Raw genomic sequence first — 21,201 nt, 5'->3', positions numbered from 1 at the left:
TCCCTCATCTTAGCACTAAGACCCAGCTATACCCAACAGCCTACAAACTCCAGTTTTGGAAGCCTCGGGCCAAAAAAACAGTAAAAAAAAAAAAAAACAGGAACACAATCCCACTCTAAAGAAAAAAAGAATGGGAGGACAAAAAAATATGTCACAGGTGAAGGAGCAAGGTAAAAACCTACAAGACAAACAAAATGAAGAGTAAATAGGGAATCTATCTGAAAGAGAATTCAGAGTAATGATAGTAAAGATAATCCAGAATCTTGGAAACAGAATGGAAGCACGGATTGAGAAAATACAAGAAACGTTTAACAAAGATCTAGAAGAACTAAAGATCAAACAAATAGAGATGAACAACACAATAACTGAAATGAAAAATACACTAGAAGGAATCAATAACAGAATAATGGAGGCAGAAGAACGAATAAGTGAGCTGGAAGACAAAATTGTGGAAATAACTGCCGAGAATCAGAATAAAGAAAAAAGAATGAAAAGAAGACAATCTCAGAGACCTCTGAAACAACACTAAACGCACCAACATTTGAATTATAGGGGTCCCAGAAGAAGAAGAGAAAAAGAAAGGGTCTGAGAAAATATTTGAAGAGATTATGGTCGAAAACTTCCCTAACATGGGAAAGGAAATGGCCACCCAGGTCCAGGAAGCACAGAGTCCCACACAGGATAAACCCTAGGAAAAACATACCAAGACACATATTAATCAAACTAACAAAATTAAATTCAAACAAAAACTATTAAAAGCAGCAAGGGAAGAACAAAAAATAACATACAAAGGAATCCCTATAAGGTTATCAGCTGATTTTTCAGTAGAATCTCTGCAGGCCAGAAAGGAGTGGCAGGATATACTTACAGCGATGAAAGAGAAAAACCTACAACCAAGATTACTCTATCCAGCAAGGATCTCATTCAGATTCGATGGCGGGAAGTCCAAAGCTTTTCAGACAAACAAAAGCTAAGAGAATTCAGCACCACAAAACCAGCTTTACAACAAATGCTAAAGAAACTTGTCTAAGCGGGAATCACAAGGGAAGAAAAAGACATGCAAAAACAAACCCATAGGTCATAGGAACATACATATCAATAATACCTTGAATCTAAATGGATTAAATGCCCCAACCAAAAGACACAGACTGGATAAATGGATGCAAAATCAAGACCCACTTCAGATCTAGGGACACATACAGACTGAAAGTGAAGGGATGGAAAAAGATATTCCATACAAATGGAAATCAAAAGAAAGCTGGAGTAGCAATACTCGAATCAGATAAAACAGACTTTAAAATAAAGACTGTTACAAGAGATAAGCAGGGATACTACATAATGATCAAAAGATCAATCCAAGAAAAAGATATAACAATTATAAATGTTTATGCACCCAACATAGGAGCACCTCTATATAAGATAAATGGTAACAACCATGAAACGAGAAATTGACAGTAACACAATAATAGTAGGGGACAGGGCTTCCCTGGTGGCGCAGTGGTTGAGAGTCCGCCTGCCGATGCAGGGGACGCGGGTTTGTGCCCAGGTCCGGGAGGATCCCACATGCCGCGGAGCGGCTGGGCCCGTGAGCCGTGGCCGCTGAGCCTGCGCGTCCGGAGCCTGTGCTCTGCAACGGGAGAGGCCACAATGGTGAGAGGCCCGCGTACCGCCAAAAAAAAAAAAAAAAATTGAGAGATTTAATAAAATAGTTGTCATTTTAAACCACTAAGGTTTTACGTAGTTTGTTTTCACATAATTTGTATGCATACACTTTTCGATTAAAGATTTTCATGTGTTTTAATGAAAATCTTCGTGTAACTATCTTTATTGGCTCAAGTGAGGTCATCTAATTCCTATCAAGTGATAAACTATCATGGGCTACTGGTCCCATCCACCAAAATAAAGCCCTGAGGAAAAAAGAAGTCAGTCTGGATTCCAGGAACAACAAAAAGAAACAAATAAAAACTGATGGGGATAAATCTGCCCTGAATTTGTGTGAATAGACACTGGTAACCTTCAGTCAGGAGCAAAGGGCAGCAGGAGTCAAAAGACACATTGCCTAAATGCTTTTTTTTACTCTGCCCTTATCTTTCCCTTGACTGCCCCTTTATCAGAAATTAGATCTTTGTCAGCGGGATAAAATCAAGACAGCTCAAAAGGCCTGGGAGGGGAAAGTTCATGAAAACAGGTACAAACTGACTACCCTGTGGTCATTTACTCTTCCCAGTCCTTCTCCCCTCAAAATAAACCTACAGAGCTGGTGGTAAATTATAATACAAGGAAACTACCTCTTAAAATTAGTATTACTTATTTCTAAGAGTTAAAAAAAAACAAACCCTGATCAGAAGCTGCCTGATGCAGTAGAAGCCAACAGAAGAACATAACAGCAATTCAGTGCCAGGGAGCTGTTTGACCTGAGACTCAAGCCCTCCCTCTCTTAAACTCACCTGGACCGACACAAACTAAGATCTGGCTGTTGGCCATTCCCTAATCCACATTATTAGACTAAGTGGATTAATACCTGCCTCTCAAAGAATCATTAGCTCACTAGCTAAAATAAAGAAACATCTGGAGCATAAAACTACTATAAAAGACAGGCAACACATCAAACAACCCACGCCGTCTGATACAGAATTAGTGAATTAGATGATCCAAGAATGTACACCTAGGGACCAAGGGGAGATATTAGTACTACAAACTCACAACACGAAACTGTGAGAAAGAATCAAGTGGAAATACTGAGTATAAAAAGAAGAGGGGAAAAAAATAAAACATTTCAAAAAAAATAAACATATTAAGAAATAATGAGAATAAATTTCTCAGAATTACAGAGGGAAGAAATCAAGATTTAAGTGTCCCAAGAGCCAAACATATAAGAAAAAACCCTCATTCCTAGAAATATTAAGAATATTGTGTAAATTGATAGTATTTTTAGAAAGTTTTCAAAATTTTTACATGGAAATCAAAAGTAATCCTGAGTAATCCAGAAGAAAACAAAATACCTATATGCGCAAAAATGTTTTATTGCAATACTTATTATGGTAAGAGGGAAAACCCCAGACACAACCTAAATATCTAACAACCAAGTAATAATTAATGGTTTAATATTATTATTATATAGCCATTGACATAGTGTTGAAAAGAGAGTATGTTTAACAAATTTTATGATTTGAGGGGATCTAAAAAAATCCAACCAACCTGAGAAATTTACACTAAAACTACTAGGAGCATTTAATTTTTTAATTATTAAAACTTAAAAGTTTGTTTTTAAAAATCTGACAAACTCGGTAGCTTGTGTTTTTGTAAGTCTAGACTTCATCAAGAAATAGCCAACAACAATTATATTTTAGATATAATTTACAGAAACATTAGCTTCCAAGAGTATTTATGGTATTTTTATACTAAAGGAAAATATAATGTAGCTACTCTTTATTGAGTGAGCAGCTTATGGCAGCTTTCAGACTTTATAAATAATAAAATATGGTAGGGAAAATTTCAGCATCCACTATGCCAAAGAAAGTACTGGTCTTATTTCTACTAAGTGCTTTATATTTTTATCATTTTCCTTAGCTCAGCTCCACATGAGACCACTGTCTGCCTTGATTTCTGGAAGGCTGCCCCAATTCTTCTCTCCCAGGCCCTGTTGCCAGGGTTGCAGCTGCACAACCAATTCTTATTAAAATATAAGTCTTTGAAATGCAGGTCTATGGAAAGGGACATAAAGGATTTCGTTATCTTTTCTCAAAACTCACAATAAGGATTATACCCCCACCCTTCCCCAGGCACACCACCACTTGGCACCCTTCTTCATCAACTCACACACCACATATAATAAATGCAGCAGCTCCGTCTTAAATACACAAATAACAAGTCATAAAGGAGTAAAACTGCATAATAACCAACGTAATGTCTAGCAAAAATTATTTCAGAATGACTTCTAATACATATGATATAATTATTTCAAAATGACTTCTAGTGCATATGATGTAATCATAGGCGGACACTCATACAATGAGAGTAATAACACTTCTAAACACTACTACTAAATACTTCTAAAGAATAAACATTTGCAAGACAGAATACACACTTATGTGATAATTTCAGAAATTTCAAGTTAAAAAACTGGAAGTAATTTACTCAAAATGTAAAATACTTTACAAGCTATTAATTTTGTTGTACAACTACTCATGCCTCTAAAATTTTCTTGTAAAAGGAGAAAAAAACTGAAGGACAGTTTACACTCCTTTTCCATTTCTTACTAGAATCTCATGTACTTTCGTTCTCCGGATAAAATCCCCTGCTTAAACACTGCCTGACTGTACTCTATGACTGAATTCATCTTATGAGAAAAGTTAACACAAAACTGTCAAGATCATGAAGGTAAAACTACTTGCAATTAAAAGAATAAAAAGTGGTCAAATAGTCTGTTGCAAAGTAAAAATGACAAGGTTCTTTTATTAAAACATAATATTTTTAATGCTGATACACCATTGGAATTCTTGTAACATGCAGAATCTTCAAATTTTAACTATGTTAGAGAAAAGAATTGAAGTTAGTAAAATTCACTGGGGTTAATTAAGTATAGCCTAGTCTTTTCCCTGGGTGATTCATTCATGGTTAAATAGAAGAAAAAAATAGGGGAGGCAGAGTGAAGGATACTAACCCTTGAGGATCTCATTATACAACACACACCTGAAGTTATAGCAATAAATCATACAGATAAATAGTTCTAAAAAGTGACCATTTGTTGCATTTTTAATGATTGAACTGAAATAATTAAGTTAAATGTACCAGATAAACTTTTTAAAGTATACAAGAAGTACATTATAATGATTATAAAGCTTGATAAAAATGTCAACTGAGATCACCTCACAGCTGTTATCATAGCTACTATCAAAAAAATAAAACAGACAGTAACAATGTTGATGAGGATGTGAAGAAATTGAAACCCTTGTGCACTGCTGGTAAAACTGTAAAATACTGCAACTCCTATGGTAAACAACATGGAGGTTCCTCAAAAATTTTAAAATAATTCTATCATATGATCTAGCACTCCCACTTCTGGCCATATATCCAGTAGAACTGAAGGCAGGGTCTGGAAGAATATTTGTACACCCATGTTGCTAGCAGCACTATTCACATAAGCCGAGAGGTAGATCAAGCCAAATGTCCACGAGCCAAAGAGCCAAAGAGCAGATAAACAAAATGTGATATACACAAAGTAGTATTATTGTGATATATATATACGATGTAGTCTCTACGATGGAGTCTCTAAAAGGAAGGAAATCCTATCACATGCTATTAACATGGATGAACCTTGAGGACATTATGCTAGGTAAAATAAACTAGTCACAGAAAGGCAAATACTGTATGATTCCACTTATAAGAGGTGTAAAGTAGTCAAAGTCTATTTTTTTTTCCCTTTGGCCACACCACGTGGCTTGCAGGACCTTATAGTTCTCAGACCAGGAATTGAACCCGGGCCCTCAGCAGTGAAAGCGTGGAGTCCCAACCTAAAGTAGTCAAATTCACAGGAAACAAAGTAGAATGGTAGTTACCAGGGGCTGACAATAGGAGAAAAAAGGGAGTTGTTGTTTAATGGGTATAGAGTTTTCAGTTTTGCAAGATGAAAAAGTTATGGAGATCTGTTTCACAACAATGTGAATATACTTAGCACTACTGAACTACATACTTCAAACTGGTTAAGATGGCAAATTTTATGTTACATGTTTACTACAATAAAAAAACATTTTAAAAATGTAATTAGAGGTCTCATCCTTAGAGATTCCATGAGTTAGTAAAGATGAAAAACAGAATGAATCTGTTTTTGTTTTTTTTTTAAACCAAGTACCACATATTATTTTGGGTTTTTTATTTGTTTGTTTTGCTCAGATAGGTAGGTAAAATACAACCATGGTGTAAAACTCAAAAGAAACAAGAGTAAATCACAACAAGTAAATCTTCTTGTCATCATTATCCCTAGCCGCCCAATTCTCCTCCGAAGACACAGCCACCAATATTAGCTTCTGGTATAGCCTTTCACAGGAATTCTAATAATATACGAGAATTTAGTATGTATTTTTTATTTTTTTAAATATTTTCATGTGACCACATACATGATTTGGCACCTTGCTTTTTCACTTAACACTTTATCTTGGAAATCAGGCACTATCAGTAACTTTTTTAAAACTACCTCCCTCAATTTGAAAGGCTGTATTTTATCACATGGGTATAACTCATCACCAATAAGTGGGAAGTTGGGTTGCTTGTAATCTTTTACTACTACAAACATGCTACAAGGAATAATCTTGTAAATTCACAAATGTGGGATATGATGAAGCAGGATTTATCTGTAGGATAAATTCCAAGAAGTGAAACTGATGGATCAAAGGGTTTATACATTTTAATTTTTGGTAGGCATTTTAAGTTTTGACAGATATTTTTCAAATCTTCTTCTAAGAGAATGTACACACTTACACTCCCACTAACAACGCACTAGAATATCTGTATTACCAATCCTAAAAAGCTTCCCTAACTCCAGAAATTTAAAGGGAAAAAAAACTATCTTCCTTCCCTGAAGTGGAGCATTAAAAAAACCCCACCATTTCAGGTAAACATACTGAGTTGCATAAAATAAAACCTACAAGTTTGAGTAAGTCCCAGCTGCAAGAAATGAACTGTAGCCTAAGAAAAGCACTCATCCTAGCAATGGCCAGCTCAGTCTTGACAGGCGCACTATGGACCTAGACCTCTACCAGTCTCAACTTTCTTTGCCCAGAAACCCATTCTTATTCTATAGTTTTTGACCCAAACAGCTTTACTCATATCAGCACCACAGTTACAATTTTTAACCAAATTACCTTAACTGGCCTAAGACAGTAATTGTTTCCATTTAGGTGGATAAATCTCTAATTCTGGGAGACTACAGAAATCAATCAGTATAAATATTTATGTGCTATTTAATATATTTATAATAACATTATGATACTCTATGCTCTATCTACTAAGATACTTGAAAGACAAGAAAATTTAATATACTAAATTTATAAGTTCAATTTATTAAACTTTTAAGAATTAAGTTTTAGAAAGATTTGTTTGCTCTACTGGTAATCTGCCTTGTTAACTGCTTGAAGTATTTGCGGGAATCAGAGAAAAGTAACTTTAAGTTAGAATGTCTAAGGATGTTAAATAATTAGGCATGAAAGTGTTGGTCAATATTTAAGAAGTAGTATTTACTCTTCACTATTGGGCATTAAAAACCCAATGACAATATAGACAGCACCGAACTTTTTTAGTGAGTTTTACAGATCAACTTTTTTTTTTATATCAACCGTTTTTTTAAGAGAACTACAGAAATAGAGAACCACAGGAATATGGTCTTGGACAGAAAATGTCTATATCTACCTTAAGATCAACACATTTCATTTAATTTAATATCATTTCCTATAAGCATTTTTCAGCAAACATGTGTACTAAAGGCATTCACAGATATTAATAGACAGTAATAATAAATGAAAATAGGTATCCTGCATGAGACTTCTTTTCAAAGAAGAAATGGCTTCTTTTATAAAAGGATGTCTTCTGTTCATAAAGCACAAAACAAATAGTGCATTTTCCCATGCTGCCAGAAAATACTTCTTAATCAAAACCAAAGGAGGGCTGCTTTTATAATTTCCTCATGGAAATCATGGCCTTTATAGTAAGGACACAGAGCAACAGCTACAATAAATTCCAGCTGCTGTGGCAAGACTTATTATACTATACTAGCTGCTAAATGGCCTAACATTAAGGCCACCAGCAACCAAAAAACTGGAGATTTAATATCAAGTTCCATTCCCTTACACTAAAAAAAATTAATCAGACTTTAAACAATATTTTCTAGCTATCGATAAAGACAAATCTTTTGGATCCTATTGCCAAAACTGAAGAGTTAATGCTATTAATCTAATCCCTCAAAATCACCCAAGCTCCTTCTTTATCAATATTTACAAGTTAGAATAGGAGAAACTCAGAGCCATTCAGGGTCATCGTTCAAATGAATATCCCATTCAACCTCTAAAGTTTAATAATTTTCTATAATGTGCACATTTCCTCTTTCTTTCACATCTGATGAACAAATTATTCCTCGTGAGTGTGTGTGTGTGTATGTGTTTAATACCTAAACCCACCTGACAGTTTTAACTGGCTGGTACCTACAGCAAGATGCTATCAAATCAGAATGAAAATGGTAGGATTAGCAATCAGCCACATGAACAAAAAATCAGGAAACTACAACTTTTTAATACTGAACATATATTTTCTGGATTTTTTTCCCTCCATAAAATTGATATAACATTTTCCTATCACTAGTCAAAACATATGCTATCAAGATGCCTCACTAATCAGATAATCATAAAAATTAACTTATTCAACATATATTCATTGAGCTCCTATTACATGCTACGCCCACATAAATTAAACATTTAAAAAATAGTACATAAATGTAAGTCAGCAAATTATAAAGTAAAATAAACATTTTTAAAGTATAAAAATGAATTTACCAAAGATGTAAGAAGTTTAAAGACTACCAGAGATTAAAATTGAAATACAGGGACTTCCCTGGTGGTCCAGTGGTTAAGAATCCATCTTACAATGCAGGGGACACCAGTTCGATCCCTGGTCGGGGAACTAAGATCCCACATGCTGTGGGGAAACTAAGCCCGAGCGCTACAACTAGAGAGCCTGCGTGCCACAGCTACAGAGCCCATGCGCTCTGGAGCCCGCATACCACAACTAAAGAGAAGCCTGCGCACCTCAACAAAGATCCTGCGTGCCACAACTAAGACCCAACGCAGCCAGTAAATAAATAAATATTATTTTTAAAAAATTGTAATACAGTATAAGTAGATAGAACTAATTGAACGATTTTTAATTTTGAGCAGTTATGACATGGCAACAATTAACACTTTAAAATCTGGTCCTCACATGTTAAAATAGAATTTAAAAAAATTCTTAATAAAACAAGTAAATTGATCTCTTTTATTTTTTTTTTAGTGAGCTTGCCTTTTGTTTTTTTTGGCTGCGTTGGGTCTTCGTTGATGCGTGCGGGCTTCCTCTAGTTGTGGCATGTGGGGGCCACTCTTTGTTGTGGTGCATGGGCTTCTCATTGTGGTGGCTTGCTCTAGGTGCACAGGCTTCAGTAGTTGCGGTGCACAGGCTTCAGTAGTTGCCACACACAGGCTCAGGAGTTGCCGCACACAGGCTCAGTAGTTGCAGCACGCGGGCCCTAGAGCATGTGGGCTTCAGTAGTTGTGGCTCACGGGCTCTAGAGAGCAGGCTCAGTAGTTGTGGCGCATGGGCTTAGTTGCTCTGCAACATGTCGGATCTTCCCGGACTAGGAATCAAACCTGTGTCCCGTGCACTGGCAGGCAGATTCTTAACCAGTACACCACCAGGGAAGTCCTGATCTCTTTTACATTTGATTTTAAGGAAAACCAAAAGGCTGGCTTCATGCTCAGTGGTAAAACATTATACCCACTCCAATTATGTAAGCATTTTGTGAAACATTAGAGGCATTAAATTAATGAACAAGACAAGATGGTCATTGTAATCACAGTGTTCTACAAGCTCTAGCCAATGCAGCTGGTAAGTGAACCAATACAAGGTATAAAATCTGGAAAGGATAAAGCAAAATTACGTTTAGTTACAAATAAGGACTGCATTGCCAGAAAAGCTAAGTGAATCAAATGCAAGACTATAAGAAATACTAAGTGAATTTAATTAAGTTAACTGATTAAACTTAACAGAAAGTAATAACCTTCCTTATGTTAGCGATAAACAGGAGTTTAAGCCGTAAGAGCACAATGAAGAGGCAGCAGAGCAGTGGTTAAGGGCACTGGCCTCGGATTCAAACAGATATGGGTTGAAATCTCAATTCTACTACTTCCTAGCTGTATAAACCTTGATAAAGTCACCTAATGTCTTTAATTTTCTCAAGTGTATAAATGAATATAATTTATTAAACAGTTAAGATGATGCTGAAAAGTATACAGAGCCTGCCATTTAGTAATTGAACTAATATAAGGCATTATTATTTGCATTATTAATAATAGAAAGGCTCTCGTCCCTTCCCTAAGTAAAAAGAGGTATTACATTAAGCATACATATACCATGTAAACCTTTCTGAAATCCAGAGAAGGGTGAAATTCCAAAATATATCTGGTCCCAAGATTTGGAACAAGGGATTGTGGTCCTATACCTTTCTAATGGTTTCTTAGGGAAAAAACAATAATAACTTATATTACTTTTAAAAACATGTCAGCCAGAACCCAGGTTCCGCACAACTATTTACTTTACAGTTCCAGGGTGCCAAGGGTTCAGTAGGCATCTCCACCAAAGAATCAAATCAGTATAGATGACAGATACTCCTTTCCCTCTAGAACCAAACCTCAGTTAATATGAACCTATTCATTAGGAGGGTTGTTCATGTACTGTTAGCCTCTTCCAGTCAACATTAAGCTCCATTAGTAATGGCAGAGACTACGTATTTGTTTACCACCTTAACTCTTTTTTTTTTTTTTTTTTTTTTTTGCGGTACGCGGGCCTCTCACTGTTGTGGCCTCTCCCACTGCGGAGCACAGTCTCTGGACGTGCAGGCTCAGCGGCCATGGCTCACGGGCCCAGCCGCTCCGTGGTATGTGGGATCTTCCCGGACCGGGGCACGAACCCATGTCCCCTGCATCAGCAGGCGGACTCTCAACCACTGTGCCACCAGGGAAGCCCACCACCTTAACTCTTATACTTAATACCTGAACCTTAAATAAATCAGTGAAAGGACTGCATTACCTGCCACCTTGCACATCTGTACCAGAGACATACTTGCCTAATTCGCAATTCTAGTCTTAGCAAGTCCCTTCAGTTATCATTACACGGTATAGAATGGGTGATGATAAGGATGTATCAGTTATGATGTTTTGGAATTTACTGGCTCAGGTAACTGAGAAGTCCAGGTATACTATCTTCAGGGAAGACGTGATCCAGCATCTCAAGAGGTGATCAGGGTGTGTCTTTGCTCTGCTCTACTCCTTCCCTGTTGGCTTCTTACTCAAGTGACTTTCCTTTCATGGTCGGAAGATGGCTGCCAGGTTGAAATTCAGCAGGAAAAGAAAGTACCTTTATCCTGGCATTTCTAGTAAATGTCCTAAGATCATTCTGATTGATTTGGCTTAGACCATATGTCTGCCATGTCTCCCTTAGGTTAAGACACATGCTTCATTCCTACAAACTCTTCATAATATACATGAAATATAATACATTAAAGCTGACCTTGGTGATTTGAACTTCTTATATTACCAAATAATGGCATTATTGAATTAAAACTAATGGATCAAGCACATCATACAACTTTCCCTATCTTCTTAAAAAGTTATTCCCCCCATTTAATCACAGCCCAACATGAAAAAATAAAAAAGTAAATTCTTCCCTAAATGTAAATCATTTTGAAGGATTCAGAATGTATTACCAGATTACAATAAAGGTTTATGATATTCCTTAACAAAACTGAAAGCAACATTATAAATTTTCAGGAAGAAAACAAGGTTCTTATCCCACTTTTTCAAGATTATAATAGCAGAATCTAAAGAAAGGATGGACAAGTACATGGATATCTTGAGTTGGGGGGGTGGGGAAGAGTGGTTATATGAGCTTTTAAAATAGAATCAACTAAATAAACCATCCTGCGACTCAAGACTCCTCAAAGACATTAGATTCATCACCAACCCTCTCTCCCCTACCCCCGTACACAAAACTAGGTCCTAAGAACAAAACAGAGATGCACACTTTAGGGAGTCTTTTTGTCAGTGTGCATTCCAAAGCCTAATACAAATTATTTCTCAATTATTATGTTCCTACTATCATGTCCCTCATTCCTATAACTACCACAAAAAATAGAAGGTAAATGATTCCATTTTTATAACAGAGAAGACAACAAAATCTGAGATTAAAAGCCAATACTCAAATATACAGGAGAGGAGCTGATTTTCATGGTAAAGTTGAATAAAAACAAATAGCAAATCGTAGAACTAACCAACTGAAAGTGTGTTACACACAAGTCATCTTAAATCAAAAGCCATACTTCATTCATAATCCTAGAGGAAAGCAGTGTGGTCAAAGAAAGGAATGTGCATTAAAAGAATCTATAATTTTTCAAATCTATGAATTGATTTTTCAAATTCTCTACTGTTCAAATAATTTAATTCAGTAAATGTGCAATGATGGCTTTTTAAGAAGACAGAACTAGTAGACATAGCAGGGAAATAAACATAGCCCTTGACATCACAAAGTTTATAATGTGCTACAAAGGCAATATACACAAACATTACTGGACAGCTCAGAACATAATCAAGTACAAATGCCAGTGGGTAATCAGAAAGAGGAGGATCGAGTGAACTGGGATGATTTCCATAACAAGTAACAGAAAATCTAAAGGCAAAACTGCCTAAACAATAAGAAAATTTATTATCTCACATAATAAGGAATCTACAGTGAAGGTGGTTCTAGGAATAGTGAACGTGGCTCCAGTTCTACTTCTCTGGAATTCTCTTCCCTCTGCCCACCTTTAAGTAAGGGAATCACCTTCAGGCAAGATAGCTATAGCAGTTCCAGATGTCACATCCAGATAAAACAAGCTCTACAGGAAGGACCATCTCTTTTCTTCTTTCTCAAAAGCAAGAAAACTTTTCCCAAGAGCCTCTTGCAGACTTTCCTTTTATTTCCCATTGGCCAAAACTGGATCTCATGTCCATTCCTAAAACAATCACTTCCAATGGCAATGAAACTTACCATAACCAAGATTAGAATGGATGCTAGTAACTATCATGACCATCACTTTAGTGATGGCTGAATATATCAAGGAAGACAGGCCTTGGAGGATGGTATTATTTGGACTGGGTGGAAAAAAGATAGAAACACATAGGCAAAGGAAGGGATGTGTCTAACTGAAGAAAGTCAAACTGCAATCATACATTAAACACACTTTTAAGGATAAAGAATTCTCTTAAACTGTGCTGGAGTCATCTTCTGTTAACACAAAAATTAACTTACTATTCAACAGTCGGTAAATGCTAAGCATGCAGGAGTTGTCTTCTCTTTAAGGGAAGGATTTAGGTTAATTACCACTGGGGATAGTCAGACTCACCACTCACTCCTTGTCAATAGAGCTATCTCTGGGTTGAGAACATTCCATAATATGCATACAGATGACTGTAGACTCACTGTCAGTATAAGTTGTTCCTTGAAGGTTTCTTCTCATTTGGGTTCGAGGTTTTACTCAAAAATCCACACACTCACAACTGGCCCTATCTGCAAATGAAAGCATGCAATTAGGAGGCAAAATGCTGCAGGGAGCAACTCCTTCCTCCCCCACCCACCTATAATTAACTGATCCATATGAAAACTGAATTTAAACACCAGATTCACCAAGCCCCATGTTCAAACTAAGCAACCCGCATTTCAAAGGTTGTAATGTGCTTATTACACAGTTACCACCCTTTTCCCAGCATGTAAATTTATTGTCGTGTCCACAGTATACCAGGTGCAACTCTTAACGCAACGAGCAAAATCCAACACACATTTATGTTTGGTGGCAGCACACAGGACTGGTCTCCACAGCATGTTAAAGGAGAGCTGCCTACAGCTATAAATTAGAAGACTGCATCTAAGCTTGCAAACTCTGCTATATATTTATAATAGCTCGTGGGAAACATTTATTACTGTCAAAGCCAAGCCTGTTTTTTTGCCTTATGGATATAACATAGCATAGGAATAACCACACTGGCTTTGGAGTCAGAGGGCCCTAGGTTTGAGATCTAATTCTGCAAATAACTGGTTGTGTGATCTTAGGCCTATTTTTAACCTAAGATATATTTCTTCATTTACAGTCCTTCAAATAAACATATAAGCACTTAACAAAGCCAACAAACAACAGGCCTAAAACCCAACATGTCAAGGGTGAACTGATGATCCCAAATCCATTGCTTTCTCAGTCTTCCTCATTTCAGTAAATTGGACTGGGATCCATGCAGTTTGTGCTGAAACCTCTAAGTCCTCGTCATACACGCTCCCTCATCCTCCCAAAAACATCACCAAAGTGGTTGATTCTCTAAATATATAATGTGAACTGATTCTTAGAATCCCATAAAAACCATAAAAACAAACAGCAATTCCTCCCTCAGAATTACTTTCCTGAAACTGCCTATAAATTCAACTATTTAAATAATGACAGTTTGAAATTTCAAAGTTCCATATTAGAAGGAATACTAGTATTTCATAAAAAGAAAACATTGGCCATGCCACATATCAAAGTGATGCATTACATTTTGTAAGCTTACACATTTATTCACATCTAAGCTGACAATGAACTAGGATGTTATGCTTAATCCGAAAATGTAATTAAGGAAACTGAAAGATGACCAAAACTAATGAGTGAGTTTAGGAAGGTTGCAGGATACAAAAATCAATACTCAAAAATCAATTCTTTTTCTATAGAACACTTGTTCACTTACCCTACAACACAGCCATTCCATTCCTAGGTGTTTACCTAAGAAAAATGAAAGTTTATGTCCACAAAAGCAGCTTTATTTGTAGGAGCCAAAAACTAGAAACAGCTCAACTGTCCACCAACAGATGAGTAGATACACAAAATGTGGTAAAGCCATTCAATGCATTGCTACTTGCAATGAAAAATAATACTGGGACTTCCTTGGTGGTCCAGTGGGTAAGACTCCATGCTCCCAATGCAGGGGGCCGGGTTCAATCCCTGGTCGGGGAACTAGATCTTGCATGCAAGCCGCAACTAAGAAGTCCACATGCTGCAACTATAAGCCCGCATGCCACAACCAACCCGGGACAGCAAAAATAAATACACATTTAAAAAAATAATAATAATATTATACACTCATTAACATGGATGAATCTCAAAATCATTATGCTGAGAAGCCATATCAAGAGTATACATTGTAGAATCCGTTTACTTAAATTCTAGAATCTTGAGTATAGAAAGCAGTTCAGTTGATTGCCTGGGAACAGGGGTAAGTGGCCAAGAGAAGGAAGAGCCTATAAATGGCTGAAAAGCAACTTCTGGGGGTGACAGATATTTTCACTACATTAAATGTGGTGATAGTATCACAGGCATATATATGTCACAACTTATCAACCTACACACTTTCAATATGTGCAGTTAACTTTAAGTTTAAAACATAGTAATTCACTGCATATTAATAATTGGTAGCAAGACTGATTAATATGAAAAGCAGAACCCCTTTAATGCGTTAAGTTTTGAAAATCATGGCCACATGTACACCTAAAACTAACATAACATTGTTAATCAGCTATTCTCCAGTATAAAATTTAAATTCTTTGTAAAAAGATTTTTAAAAAAAGGAAGAAAATTATGGCCACAATCTTTCTCTCTTCAGAAAATAACTCTTTCAAAAGTATATCTCGGGCCTCCCTGGTGGCGCAGTGGTTGAGAGTCCGCCTGCCGATGCAGGGGACGCGGGTTCGTGCCCCGGTCTGGGAGGATCCCACATGGGCCTGCGCGTCCGGAGCCTGTGCTCCGCAATGGGAGAGGCCACAGCAGTGAGAGGCCCACATACCGCAAAAAGAAAAAAAAAAAAAAAAGTATATCTCATGCATGTAAATCAATTAAGAAAGAACACATCCTCACACTGTAAACAAAAATAAACTCAAAATGGCTTAAAGACTTAAATATAAGACAAGACACCAAGAACTCCTAGAAGAGAACACAGGCAAAACATTCTGACATAAATCATACCAAGGTTTTCTTAGGTCAGGCTCCCAAGGCAATAGAAATAAAAGCAAAAATAAACAAATGGGACCTAATCAAGCTTATAAGCTTTTGCACAGCAAAGGAAACCATAAACAAAACAAAAAGACAACCTGCAGACTGGGAGAAAATATTTGCAAATGGTGTGCATAACAAGGGCTTAATTTCCAAAATATACCAACAGCTCATACAACTCAATAACAAAAAAAACACCCCATCGAAAAATGGGTAGAAGACCTAAATAGACATTTCTCCAAAGAAGACATACAGATGGGCAAAAAGCACATGAAAAGATGCTCAACATCACTAATTATCAGAGAAATGCAAATCAAAACTACAATGAGGTACCACCTCACACAGGTCAGAATGGCCATCATTAAAAAGTCTACAAGGACTTCCCTGGTGGTGCAGTGGTTGAGAGTCCGCCTGCCGATGCAGAGGACACAGGTTCGTGCCCTGGTCCGGGAAGATCCCATATGCCGCAGAGAGGCTAGGCCCATGAGCCATGGCCGCTGAGCCTGCGCGTCCGGAGCCTGTGCTCCGCAACGGGAGAGGCCACAGCACAGAGAGGCCCGCGTACCGCAAAAAAAAAAAAAAAAGTCTACAAATAACAAATGCTGGGAAGTGTTTGGAGAAAAGGGAACCCTTCTACACTGTTGGTGGCAATGTAAATTGGTGCAGCCACTATGGAAAAGAGTATGAACGTGCCTCAAAAAACTAAAAATAGAGCTGCCACGTGATCCAGCAATCCCACTCCTGGGCATATACCCAGACAAAACTATAATGCGAAAAGATACAGGCACCCCTATGTTCATAGCAGCACTATTTACAATAGTCAAGACATGGAAACAACCTAAATGTCCATCAACAGATGAATGGATAAAGAAGATGTGGTGTAGGTATATGTATATATATAATGGGATATTAGCCATAAAAAAGAATGAAATAATGCCATTTGCAGCAACATGGATAGACCGAGAGATTACCATACTAAACAAAGTAAGTCAGAATGAGAAAGACAAATACCATGATATCACTTATATGTGGAATCTAAAATACGACACAAATGAACATATCTACAAAAAAGAAAGAGACTCGCAGATACAGAGAACAGACTTGTGGTTGCCAAGGGGGCAGGAGGGTGGGGGAGGGAAATACTGGGAGTTTGGGATTAGCAGATGCAAACTATTATACATAGGATGGATAAACAACAAGGTCCTACTGTATAGGACAGGGAACTGTAGTCAATATCCTGTGATAAACCATAATGGAAAAGAATATGAAAAAGAATAGATATGTGTGTGTAACTAAATCACTGCTGTACAGCAGAAATTAACACATTATAAATCAACTATACGTCACTAAATTTTTTTAAAAAGTACAATATCTCAATGCTAAAGATCAAAAACATAATTACTGATCACAAAGAAAACATGCGTCAAAAATAGTACGTCAAAAATAGTACTCTAACCTAGTATAATATGGCATGGGCAAAAAGGAAAAGTGGTAAATTTCAACATTATTTATTCAATTGTAGTCCACAAAGCACGTCAGTCTTTCATCACATTGGTAGCAATTAGATTAAAAAATATCAAGCCATTTCACTGTCAACCCAAAAGACATTTTAATATATCATTTGATATATTGGCATTCATCTAGGTATCACTACTAAAATGTACTTCAGATTCTGCTTAGAATTAATGAAGTCATGAAATCAGATTCAATTTACTTTTTAAATGCTGGCATGGCTTGGTGCTTTTGTACCATATTACATGCCACCTCTAACCCCATCCACCCGTTATTTATATTGAAGAGACAGAGCAAACTGCATTACTTCCTGAGCTGAACTTAACTATTAAATTTCAGACAGCATCAAAACTGTGTACTCCCATCTCCACCCAGAGATTTCTATTCTCCAAGTTAACCAGTCTCAGTTCCACTGTACTGCTATGAAAAAAAGGCTGAATCTTCAAAGAAATGAGTTAACAGTGCTACCTTTCAATACCTTTAACGGCTGTCACAGAGAAAAATCATATTAGTTCTGCATCATCCTAAATGGCAGAACTAGAGTGAATGAGTAGGGGATATATGTTCTATCTGAGGCACTGCTGCCTAAAGGTGGAATGTCCTGCCTTGGGATACCTATCATCAGAGGCTGGGATATTAAGACAGTGATTCAAAAGTCCCAAAGACAATAAAATAAAATAAAATAAAATAAATAACATTTTAAACGCTTAAAAAAAAAAAGTCCCACGGACAGTTGCTTTAGTTCAAGTTTATGATTTCTTCCAATCCTCAGATCATCTTATGAACTTAAAAATAAAACCTATTCTTAAATGCCCAAATCCACTGCAATTCGAAAGTCTGCAGTTTAAGCTGATCAAACTACAAGAAGTTAAAGTCCTAAGTCTTACAGTAACATTTTTGTTTACTTTCCACTTTTCCCCAATAGATAGTGATTTACATCATCGTTCCTTGACCCTATAAAATTACTCTGATTTTGAAAGAAAAATGTGCTAAATACATGTCCCATTTCCTTGCTCATTTAATGTCAAATGCCAATTCCTTTTTCTTCCCAAAGAAATATACATCTAACAGGGATAAAGATCTGTAAGAAATCTAGTCCAATGTCCTCATTTTACAGACTCAGAAAGGTAAAGAAATTTGCCCCTAATCTCATAACTAATCAGTATAATGCTTATTAGCACTGCAATAAATCACTGCCATTTATTTCCTCTGTAAGTACACTGTAAACAAATGCATATGGCCATTCACTTAGGTTAAGTGAAGGAAGCAAGCAAGCAAGCAAGCAAGCAAGAAAGCAAGAAAGCAAGCAAGAAAGAAAATAGGCCCTGGAATCAAACTGTCAAAGTTTGAATACTGGCTCTGCCACTTGTTAGATGTGTTGACTTTAGGCAACTTATTCACCATGCTCCACTTTCCTAAACTGTAAAATGGGGATAATTCATAAGGCTATTTTGAGGTTTAAATTAGGTTAATAAATATAAAATGCTTGAAACGTGGTCTGGCACAGAGTAAGCCATCAGGAGTGTGGACATCAGCAGGGGAATGGGGTTTAAAATGTGATATAACATTATGAGAGTAATTTTCTCAGCAAGTCAAGAGGACATTTTAAAATATATATAGGGACATTTTAAAATACATATACAGGGACTTTCCTGATGGTCCAGTGGTAAAGAATCCGCCTTACAATGTAGGGGATGTGGGTTCAATCCCTGGTCAGGGAACTAAGATCCCACATGCCACGAGGCAACTAAGCCCGCATGCCACAACTACTGAGCTCGCGCACCTCAACTAGAGAGCTCAAGTGCCACCAACTACAGAGCCCACGTGCCTCAACTACAGAGCCCACATGCCCTGGAGCCTGTGCGCCACAACTAGAAAAGAGAAAACCCACATGCCACAGCTAAAGAGAAGCCCGCATGCTGGAACGAAAAAGTTTAGGATATAATAACTTTTAAAACGACTTTGAATACTAACAAATATTTGGTTTCTGATTTATACGTGAGGAAAAGGGAAAGGCAAGGGAGAATTTTAAAGTTTTAAAGTTTCCTAATGTTTCACAGAATTGTAATGGCTTTGAGTACAAGAAGAAAAACTACTGAGAAGAATGGGGTGAAAAAAAAAGACTTTGTCTTCTCTGCTGTACCTTGAGGTTAAACTGATCTGGAAAGGAAGCTATTTTCTCAGGAGTGAGAATAAAAATGCAAAAAGAGAATATAAGGTATTCTTATTTTTTAAAAAGCACATAAAATATCTAAATTAGTAACTCACTGTCATGTTTAATTCATTACTACTTACAATGCCCATACTCTCATTTTACAATATTTAGAGAGAAAAAAAAATTCTTTTCACTAAAACATCAGCTTTAATAAATATGTTGCATTCTTCACTATGATTTTTTTTTTTTTTTTTTTTTTTTTTTTTTTGCGGTACGCAGGCCTCTCACTGTTGTAGCCTTTCCCATTGCGGAGCACAGGCTCCAGACGCACAGGCTCAGTGGCCATGGCTCACGGGCCCAGCCGCTCTGCGGCATATGGGATCCTCCCTGACTGGGGCACAAACCTGTGTCCCCTGCATTGGCAGGCGTACTCTCAAGCACTGTGCCACCAGGGAAGCCCTTCAGTATGATTTTATTCAGGGAGATGGGATGTTTTTTTCTCCCCATAAGAAAAACTTTTATAGTAAGAGTTTTTAAAAATAAACTAATCTTGTATCTTTCTATACAACTTTCCAAAACACTTCTACATATATGAAAGGCTGTAATAGGGAAGCAATTTAAACTGGAAAGCCTGTTATGGGTTGAACTGTGTCCCATTCTCTCTCCCACCCCCCCAAAAAAGATATGTTGAAGTCCTAACCCCCCGGGACATCTGAATGTGACCTTATTTGGAAATAGGGTTGTTGCAGATATTAGTTAAAATGAGGTCATACTGGAGTAGGGTGGGCCCCTAAATCCAATATGATCAGTGTCGTTATAAGAAGCTGGCATTGTGAAGAAGACAGAGAGACAAACGGGAGAAAACCACATGATGACAAATCAGAGATTGGATTATGCACCTGCAAGCCTAGGAATGCCGAGGATTGCCAGCAAACCACCAGAAGCTAGGGAGAGGCAAGGAAGGATTCTGCTACACGTTTCAGGAGGCACATGACCCTGCTGACACCCTGATTTTGGACTTCTAGCCTCCAGAACTATGAGGCAAGTTTCTGTGGTACTTCATTGTAGAAGCCCTACGAAATGAATACAGCTTCCACTTGATTACAAGAGTGAAAAAAGACAGACAACTCTAAATGTTACAGTCACGATCACTACAACCCACTACCCAAACAAAACAGGATTTTGGCCTTGCTCTGGAACAGTCACTGTCAACAAGGTCTAACAGCTCATCAGAAGTGAGTCCATGTTTCTATTAACTATCCCATTTATTCACTACCTAGGCTTGACGGCTATCTAGGCCACTAGGTTTTATAAATGTATGTGCCTTTCCATCATTTTCTAATTGGACAATTTTCCATGTTCTTATTTTACATCTTACTTATTTTGACTACATCGTAACACATAGTAAAATGGGATATAAAGTGTTTCATCCTCACTCCCTGTCCACAAATCACCCTTCACTCCAAAGACAACCATTATTAACAGTTTTTTTAATGTATCTTTCCACTGCGATTCCATGCATTTAGGAAAATATATCATGTATGTGATAGACATCAATGGCAACATATTCTGTGTATCATTCTGCACCTAGTTTCTATCACTTCACTAATCTTTGGAGATCATTCTGTATATGTAGGACTTATTTGTTGTACAGCATTTCACTATACAGATGCATAATATATTCAAGCAATCTCAT

At 37.0% G+C, this 21,201-nt stretch overlaps 1 protein-coding gene across 4 annotated transcripts in view; it reads right to left on the bottom strand.

The window, feature by feature from the left end:
- CDC42SE2 (CDC42 small effector 2) overlaps positions 1 to 21,201 on the bottom strand; it is a 150,907-nt gene that overhangs the window by 62,112 nt on the left and 67,594 nt on the right. For 2 of the 4 annotated variants that reach the window (XM_081232770.1, XM_081232768.1), the window contains exon 2: positions 13,175 to 13,338. The exons of 1 other annotated variant lie outside the window; for it this stretch is intronic. The gene's annotated coding sequence lies outside the window, so the exon portion shown is untranslated. Of the gene's footprint in view, positions 1 to 13,174; positions 13,339 to 14,540; positions 14,576 to 21,201 lie in introns of all 4 variants that reach the window. One more of the 4 variants, XM_081232769.1, reaches the window with a different exon arrangement.

The sequence above is a fragment of the Mesoplodon bidens genome, assembly GCF_964165515.1.
Source record: "Mesoplodon bidens genome assembly, chromosome: 4".
Lineage (NCBI taxonomy): Eukaryota > Metazoa > Chordata > Mammalia > Artiodactyla > Ziphiidae > Mesoplodon > Mesoplodon bidens.
This window is presented reverse-complemented; position numbering and strand designations above follow the sequence as displayed.